Genomic DNA, 8,980 nt, shown 5'->3' with positions numbered 1-8,980 from the left:
TTGATCATCAAGTAAGGTATAATCTATTTTTGCACTTGTTCTTGGTTGACATTCTTGTTTTATGGATTGCATGTTGAAATAGAGTTAGGGCTTCATATGGCTTTGATCTTAAGTGTATAAAATGAGTGCATTTTAGTGTTTTTGKCTTGAAATGGTCATTAGATTCAAGAGATTATCRAGATTTAWRCAAGTTCATCATATGAACTTTGACTTGATTAAGTCAATGATTTGGGAGATAATATAAATGATAAATAAAGGTTGAATTTTGGTTGTTTATGTCAAATATGTTGTATTAAGTTGAGATTCAGAAGTTGGAATGGTTTGGAATCGAAATGGTTTGAGGAAAATGTATGAAAATGAGAATTTCCACTTTTGATTGCTTTGAAAGTGTGCATACTTTGAAAATCTGTATAAAATCGTAGAAAGATCCAAATCAGGTGAGGCCAATTTCCTTAATTATATATTTGAGTGTAGTTTATTTCTTATTTTATGATCATGGCATGATTTCGAGATTAAAATAGGCAAAACAATTCTGCATGCAGCAGCTGTACATAGAAATTTGGGTAAAATGTTCAAATAGGATATGTGTATATCATGGGTTTCTTATACTGATTGCTTATTATATTTTGTACATTTTCTCCAGGGGGTAATTAGGACATGTTTTGATATTTTGGAAGCAATCTAAGTGTGGTAGATTGGACTTGCTTTGTGAGCTCAATTTGGAGCTTTTCGGTATTACACGGCTGCCCGGTGAGTTATTTAGTTAATTGTTACATATTGATTTGAACATATATATATTTTCATATGAATGTTTTGGTCTTGAATGGAGTCACACGATCTTGATTTGTCTTTGATTCCGTCTCTTGAGKCGATTCCATATTACTATATCGGTACATCGGTCTGCTTTTCGGATCCGGACTTGTTTGTTTTGCTCCTTGTGTTGTACGCCATATTACGGGTACTACTTCGTGTGGCACACCGGAAGTTTATGGCGAAGTCAAGATTCCGGGTTGGACGGGTGAGACTTTCTACGATTGTGAATACTCATTGCTCAGAAAGAAGGAAGAACAATGAGTAGGGAACCTTGGGACATACCCGGTAGAGGAAGGCGGGCAGTGCGAGGTTTCCCGTAATGTATGATTCTGACTCAGACTTTGGCATGAGCCCAGGAGGTGAAGGACGGGGTGATGCACTATCTTCGTTATGTATACCGATTTGATCTCTTGGTTCTTAATATTTATCGGTATTATAACGTTGTTGAATATATTTGGTCGTTGATCCTGTCTCCTTGTTGTATCCAGCATCAACGGTATGGTATATTATGGTGATTTGAATATGGAATCCTATGATTTTGGCATACGGTACGTAATTGTTCACTTGGTTCCTTGTAAGTCTTGGTTCATATCTGGATGATGTCTTGAACTCTATTATTGATAAGAGTTTATTATGTATGTTTATAAACATGTGCGATATTGATATGTAATATTTAACTATTTGACTCACTAAGCGTTGGCTTACCATTAAGTGGCAACCTCTCTCAGGAAAGAAGATGGACAAAAAGAAAGATTCCGTTGTTTGACTTGAAGATATACCGGGGATCTTGAAGATATCGATCTTGCTTTTGGGTAAATATTAGCTTATATATATATATATATATATATATAGTCTTGTCCCGTATTCTTTTGGCTACATAATTTGGATTGTAAGTAAATATCCGTTATATCCGGTTTGGAATCGTTTTTTGGGTGGTTTTATCACTAAAATAGAACGGATATTTCGATGTTTTTCTAGAAATTAATATCCCATATTTTGAGGTTAATTAATGTTATGCCCAGATTTGTGTGTTTCAAGGTGTTAGTCTCAGGACCATTGAATGGTCTCTGAACCATTGCCTCTGGTCCTTCATGGCTCTGGTCCTTCATGCCTCTGGTCCTTCATGCCTTTGGTCCTTCATTGCCTCTGGTCCTTCATGGCCTGTGGTCCTTCATCGCCTCTGGACAGATGCATCGCCTCTGGACCGATGCATCGCCTCTGGACCGATGCATCGCCTCTGAACCAATGCTTCACCTCTGGTCTTTTTCCAAACTTAGTTGTTTTATCAACATTTTCAGATTTTCCATCCTTGGCCCCGATGGTTTTGGCAAAACTTTTAGGATAATTAGGATAAATTTTTGGTCCTAATAATCAATAAATTATATTTTATTGGAGATTTTATAAGATTGGTAATTTGAGGTTTGCTCAAGGTAGATGTTACACGCTATTACTCTTTTTAGGGATCTTTTTCAGTGATGCACAAAAATACTTATATTAATTTTCGATGGAAATCTTACAAGTCGTTTAGTACATTTCTAAAACTTACAAAATATAAGATTGAACACTGAAAATAGACATAGAATATAGTTTACAGTGAATGGACAAATTACAAAAGAAAGAAACTAGTCTAAGTCGCTCAACTTAATGAAACCAGGTACATTTTCTCCAAGCTCCTTTCGACATAGAAACTTCCTTTTGATCTTTCGGTCAATCATTTCACCTTTGAGGTCTTCATCTAGCCAGAACCTGAAATATCCGAGGTGTTCCATTAGGCATAGATGTAACTCAAGACATTCGTTGAAATCTGACTTTGCCTTCATAGTCAAGGAATATAACTCCTAACTCAAGCTTCACATGCACAGTGTTGAGTATGTAAGGACCCTTCGCTGGAAGTGATAAGTTCAACATTGAAATGTCAGAGCTCACTGAAGCCTTCAGGACTTCATCCAACGAGAACTTTGTTTCATGTTCGTTCCTTACGGATGGTCCATCATTAAGGCTTGAAGGCCTTTTTCTTCTTCCACCTTTTTTCAACATTGGCCTTTCAGGGATTGCAACATATCTGGACACCTTCTTGATCAGCTCGTTGATGATGTCTTCAATAATCGGCTTACATCTGGACTTTGAACGCTGAATGGCTAGTCGGATCTCCAGCCATTCTGTGTAGCCATATTGGCCAAGGTAGGAAGGGTACTCGGTGACGGCCTCAAGATTATCCCTGGTGATGAGCATGGAGACCAGCGTCCCATCGTCTTTCATTCATTAGCTGAAGTTGACACTTGTAATTGGATGAGGGTTGATCCTCTTGTTAAGGCTTGCTTCGCTCCACCTCTTGTCACGATCGACCATCTTTAGATTCTTTTCACGTTCAGCCGCTGCATTAGACAGAAGCTTAGCTTAGGCCTCGACAGCGTTCACCGTCTTTTTGGATTTTCTCTTGTGAAGAACATTTGCGGCTAGAGACTTGGCCAACTTTAACCTTTCCTCAGTTTGTTTCTTTTCTAGAGCAAGTTCTTCCTCAGCTTTGAGGGCCTTGAGTCTTTCAGCTTTATTCAGAAAGTCGAACTCACCACAACTAGAGGTAAGAAGAGGTATTTTTACTCTTGTTTGGTCGAGTGACTCCCTGAGCTAAGTCATCTGCTGGTCGGTAAGAGCACTAGGGGTTGGGTTCACAGGTACCCATTCCTCCAGCCGACCGCAGGTAGTCGAGGGAATAGACAATTGATACAAGGAGGTGATGATTACTTGGTTTGAGGACTCATCATATAAGAGTTCAAGGGGTTTGAATAATACCTTGAGGTTCCCTTCTTCAGCGACACCTTTGCCCTTAGACTTGGTGCCCTGGTTCGTTTCTAGAGCACCCTCATTTCCCCTTTGCTCCCCCTGGGATGCTGAATTCTTGAGAGCAACTCCTTTGGTGGCAGTGGAAGGACGCTAGTACTGGATGGTGAAGTCATCTTCGTCGTTATCATCATTGTCATCGTCATCCAGGTTGCTGCCAGAGTCAGGGAGGTTAGGAGATTCGCCTTCATCATCATCATCATCATCATCATCAATGTCTTCTTCCACATCATTAGTAACAGGTGTAGAGGTGATGGGAAGGTCATCGTCACGAGCTTCAGCTTCTGCTCGGACGACATCAACTTCCTCAGCTGCAAGAGCTTCATAGGAGGTTAGGATATCATAGACAACTTCAGCGTCAGCTTCAGCTCTAGGAGCTTAAGCTTCATGGGTTACTGGAGCAGTAGGTTCAGCAGGGGTGGCAGCAAATGGTCCAGCGTCAGACCTTATCTCCCCCTCTCTAGTAATAGCTATAGAGCAATAGCCAGAGAGTTAGTCAACGCTTTGGATTTGAAGGACCATCATCTCCTCTAGCCATGTAAAAGCACTGGCTAGGCTTATCGTCGCTTCACACACTTTATTAAGTTGAGCGTGATCATCAGCAGTAAAGGAGGGAGGAGGCACTGAAGCTGGTTGACGGAGAGCAACCAAGACTTGTTGCAGCAGCTCCGCTTGCTGGATATGTTGAGCGTGTGCTTCATCAGCCTTGCTCATGAGAGCAACGATGGCCTCAACATTTTCTCGAATGTCCTCTTGGAGAGAGGAGAGTTGGCTTTTACCTCTTGGACTTCAGCCCTGATGGCTGAGAGGTCTGTAACAACTTCATCCTTGTGAGACATGTCCTTATGGACCTTGTCCATTTTGATGAGGACAGTCTCAACTGCTGGGAGGAGCAGCTTCATATTCGTTGCCATATCGTACTCTTCTGCATCCATGGCCTGGGCCTTAGAAGGACATGAAAAAGAATGTGAGTGAGCATAAGAATGCTCAGGGTTAGAAGAATCGAAAGGGTAGGAGTGTGGAATACCTGAGGGGTCTTTAACGTTATTTGAAGGATTAACGCTGGTTGTCTCCATGGTGCGCTCGAGAGGATGAGCACCAGTATGCTGAGAAGCTACCTCAAGTCCAGTGGTGAGTGTCTCATCATCAGAGAGGACTGGCACTGATGACTCACATACACGTGTTGAGATCAACAAAGGAGGGCAGGAAAAGATGGTTGAGAAGGTTGGAAGTGAGTGTTCAGCGGTGGAAGCGCTGATATTCACACCTTCAGTGATTTGGGTCAATGAGGCGGTTGGGTGAGGTGCCACTGGTACGACAGTGATATCAGATATCACTAAAGAGCTAGGATGCCTGACTGAAATTGCCTCGGGGTTAAGGCTTTTTTTGATAGTTGAGACCTTTTGAGAGGACACAACCAGAGATCTGGTAGTCCCCTTTTTGGCCTTTTTGGTCCTCGAAGGAGAACCAAAGGTTGGTTGAGATGGGCATTTTGTAGAAAGGGTTGTGGTGGTTAGGTTAGACTTGGGGGGGGGGGTTCCCTTGTCTTGACCACCTGAGAAGGAGAAGGGCGAATTGAAGAGTATTGCACCACTGAAGATAGTGCAACATCTCTATCCCTGAGCTTGTGATCCAGAATCCTGGATCCAAGCCTGCAGACAGGAAGGTTACCTTCCTTGGAGTATTTCTCACCAAAGATCTTGGCGAAGACCATTGACAAGAAGCGGGTGTAGGGAACCACTTTCTCCTTCTGACGCTTATTCAACTTAAGCGCCAGGTCATCGAAGATGACGGCAAAAAAGTTGATCGGTCGGTGATGGATCACTGAAACGCCAATGATGAGAGCGACTCTGGAAGCCTGATCCTAGCAACCAGTCTTTCAACCCATACTCTGGATAAAGTGCAAGAACAGGAACTGCCACACTGCTGACATGCGGTTCTTCTTGATTTTGGAGAGTGATTTGAGGGGCTCGCTGGATTCCTTCTTCATTGGCCATTGGTAGCCAATGTCATTGAGGCAGGCGATGATTTCTTCAGTAGAGGGGTCATTGGGGAATGGACCCTTTGGGAAGCGAAGAGCGTGCCTTAGAGTGGTCACGCCAAAGCTCACAGTCATCCTGTTGAAGGTGACGAAGATTTTCTCCACTTGATGGCCATTTTTTTCCTCCTCTTGCATCACCTCAGCAGTCATCCAAAACTGCTGAAGGGCCTCTCTAACCATGACAGGTTCATGGTTGAGAGCGTAGGCGATTGGGACATCTTTAGGAAGGCAGCAGCATCCTCGTAGATAGTTTTGTTTGTGGGGATGTCCAACAAGGCAATGTAGTTGTTGGACTTGAAGGAGATGTCTTCCACGGTAAAGTTCACGTTCTTGGCAGCCATTTTCTGTTTTTGGTTAAGAAATAAGAAGAAAAGTAGTTTATATTAGTAGTCCAAGATTTGATTGTGATCTTTTTAAGTTTTAGAACAACAAAACTTCTTTTGAAAAATCCACAAATGATATATAAGGGTTTTTCAAGTAGAATAGTGTTTTTGAAACTAGATTATAACCACAAATTAGAATGTGTTATTAACCTTTCTGTTTGTGTTTTAAGGGAACAAAGTTCTTAAAATCTCAAACAATAGTTTCATTAAGAAGGAGAAGAATAGTTCAAAGTTTTAAAGAAAGTTATCGACCTTAGAGTTCTTGGGAAGAAGGTCGAAGGATTTGAGTGTTCTTTGGAGATTTCTTGCTTGCAAAGTCTTTTTGGCAGAGGTTCGTCAAAGATTTTTGTAAGCGTAAAGAAAATATGAGGGAAGATATCTCATATTTATAGGTAGGAGGAGAAAGAAAAGAAATAGGAGAGAGAAAATACGAGTGTTGAGGAATTGCCATGATGAGAAATATGGCACATTCTCATCCATTATTGGATGGAAGTTATATCAGGTCGCGTGTGTCAGACCTTTTTGCGCTTCTCAAAGCGATTCGTATTGGTAACAGAGAATGTCGTCATTAAGATGGTTCATGAACTATTTCTTTTGAAATGAAAAGGTTTTAAGAAATTTAAAGAGTCACATTCAGTGATAAGACAATCACGGAATTAAAAACCTTTTAAAACATTTGATCACTAAAGAAGAAAAGGTTCAGTGATTGTTTTGTTTTAAGAAATGAAAATATCTTAGAAGAATATATTTTCATTAAAAAGCTTCAGTGATAGTTTTAAGAGAATCATTGAAACTGTCTTTTAAAAAACATTTGAATCACTAAAGATAGAAAGGTTCAGTGATCATTTTGATTTTAAGAAAAGACAAGTATAAAAGAGATATGCTTACTTAAAAATGTTTAGCGACAGAAAGAATTACTGAAACAAACTTTTAAAACGTTTTGATCACTGAAGAAGGAAAGCTTCAGTGATAGTTTTAAGTTGTAAAGAAAAAGAACAAGTATACATACCTTAGAGATAATAGATACATTTATTCAAGAGTTCAGTGATAAAGATAGAGCCCTGAATCATTTCACTTACTGATTGATGCGTATAGCTGAAGAAAATTATTCTTCAACGTTTAGCATTCCCAGTTCGCTGATCAAGACGTTAAATCTTGTCTCATCAAGAGGTTTGGTGAAAAAGTCAGCGAGTTGGAAATCAGATGGAACAAAGTGAAGTTCAATATCACCATTCATAACATGATCTCTGATAAAATGATATTTGATCTATATATGTTTGGTCTTGGAGTGAAGTACAAGGTTGTTTGCAATTACAATAGCACTCATGCTATCACAATAGATAGGAATCTTCGAGAATTATAGTTTGTAGTCTTTCAACTGGTTTTTCATCCAATGGACTTGGGCACAACAACTTCCAGCGGCTACCTATTCAGCTTCAACGGTTGATGTGGACACTGATTTTTGCTTCTTACTTGTCCGACTCACCAACTTTTCACCTAGAAGCTGACAGCCTCTAGTGGTGCTTTTCCTATTGTTGGTCCCGAAAGGGTCTACAGGATAAGACACAGTTTGTAGAAAGGGGGGGGATGAATACAAACATAGAGTTTTCAAATTTAATATATATATATATATATATATTGATAGAGAAGATCAATACAGATTTTACAAGATTGTTTGCGGAAAGATAAGGTAAAGAAAACCTATCTAAACAACCTTTGGTTACACACAGATCTTTAGCAAATACAAGAAAAGATAATGCTAGAAAATAAAGATCTTTTACTTAAGCAAGAAGATGCTTGAAGTAAGAATAGGATAGCAGAGAGATGCGCTACATGCTCTCTTGCATGGAGAATAAAACACTTCTATTTATATCCAGTGCATTAAATGAACATTTAATGCAATAAGGTAGGGTATAGAGTGCGTGTCAAGCCTTAAGAGGAGGGCTTATCCTTTGCAACAGTAAATAGTACAAAAGTACTATTTCGAAGCAAACATCCTTACCTAAAGTTGGTGGACAAAGAGTCGAATAATCGGCTCCGTACCGTACTAACTTTAGTAAGGGTATGGGTTTGTCTTTTGTGTGCATAAAGACAAGACAACAACTATCGTGCTAAGCAAGCTTCTTTTGATTGTTGAATGCTGGAATGACCTGAAGGTCTCATCATCATTTGCTAAAGCTAGAGCAGTCTTCACACATATGTTGAAAGGTTCGTAATAACTGAATACCGCTTCAGATCACGTACTCGCCAGTCTCTAATCTTCAGTTTCAGTCTTCGACGTTTGCTGAAGGTTCTTTGGTGTGAATGCTGTCTTTCGATAGATTAAAAGAGATTATCATCAAATCACTGAGAGAGAGAGGATCAACAATCTCCCCCTATTTGACGATAACAAGATAACATAAAGAAAGTTATCTTATCAAATAATAGCAAGGAAAAGTTATTTATAACATACATGTCCCTTTTTACTATTTTGGGATCTTTTTCAGTTTGGTCAGTATCAGCTTGAGAAGTTTTCTTAAGTTATATCTAAGAAAATTACAAGTATGGAAACTGAAACTGAAAGCTTGTTCACTGACTTATAGACTGTCAGCGAACGAGAAAAGTAACACTGGAACTCATAGACTTGTGTCCCTATTACTTTTTTTTGGGATCTTTTTCAGTGAGGCACATGGAATACTCATTTTATTAATCAAAGGAAATAATACAAGTATTACAGTACATGTTCAGAATTTACAGAAATGTAAATACAATCAATGAAAGAAGATATAGAAAAAGAATTACAAGGAAAAGTGGATTGAAGATACACAGATTTCCTTCGACGTTGGATTTCTCTTCGAATATTCAGATCAACGACTTTTCCAGGCATGCTGTCTTCTATCCATAGCAAGAGATAAAACAAGTG

The 8,980-nt window shown here is 39.6% G+C and overlaps 1 pseudogene; it reads right to left on the bottom strand.

The window, feature by feature from the left end:
* LOC112523721 overlaps positions 1–3,072 on the bottom strand; it is a 19,819-nt pseudogene extending 16,747 nt beyond the window's left edge.
* Positions 3,073–8,980: the final 5,908 nt, after the last annotated feature.

The sequence above is a fragment of the Cynara cardunculus genome (genome assembly GCF_001531365.2).
Source record: "Cynara cardunculus var. scolymus isolate 2C chromosome LG 12, CcrdV1, whole genome shotgun sequence".
Lineage (NCBI taxonomy): Eukaryota > Viridiplantae > Streptophyta > Magnoliopsida > Asterales > Asteraceae > Cynara > Cynara cardunculus.
This window is presented reverse-complemented; position numbering and strand designations above follow the sequence as displayed.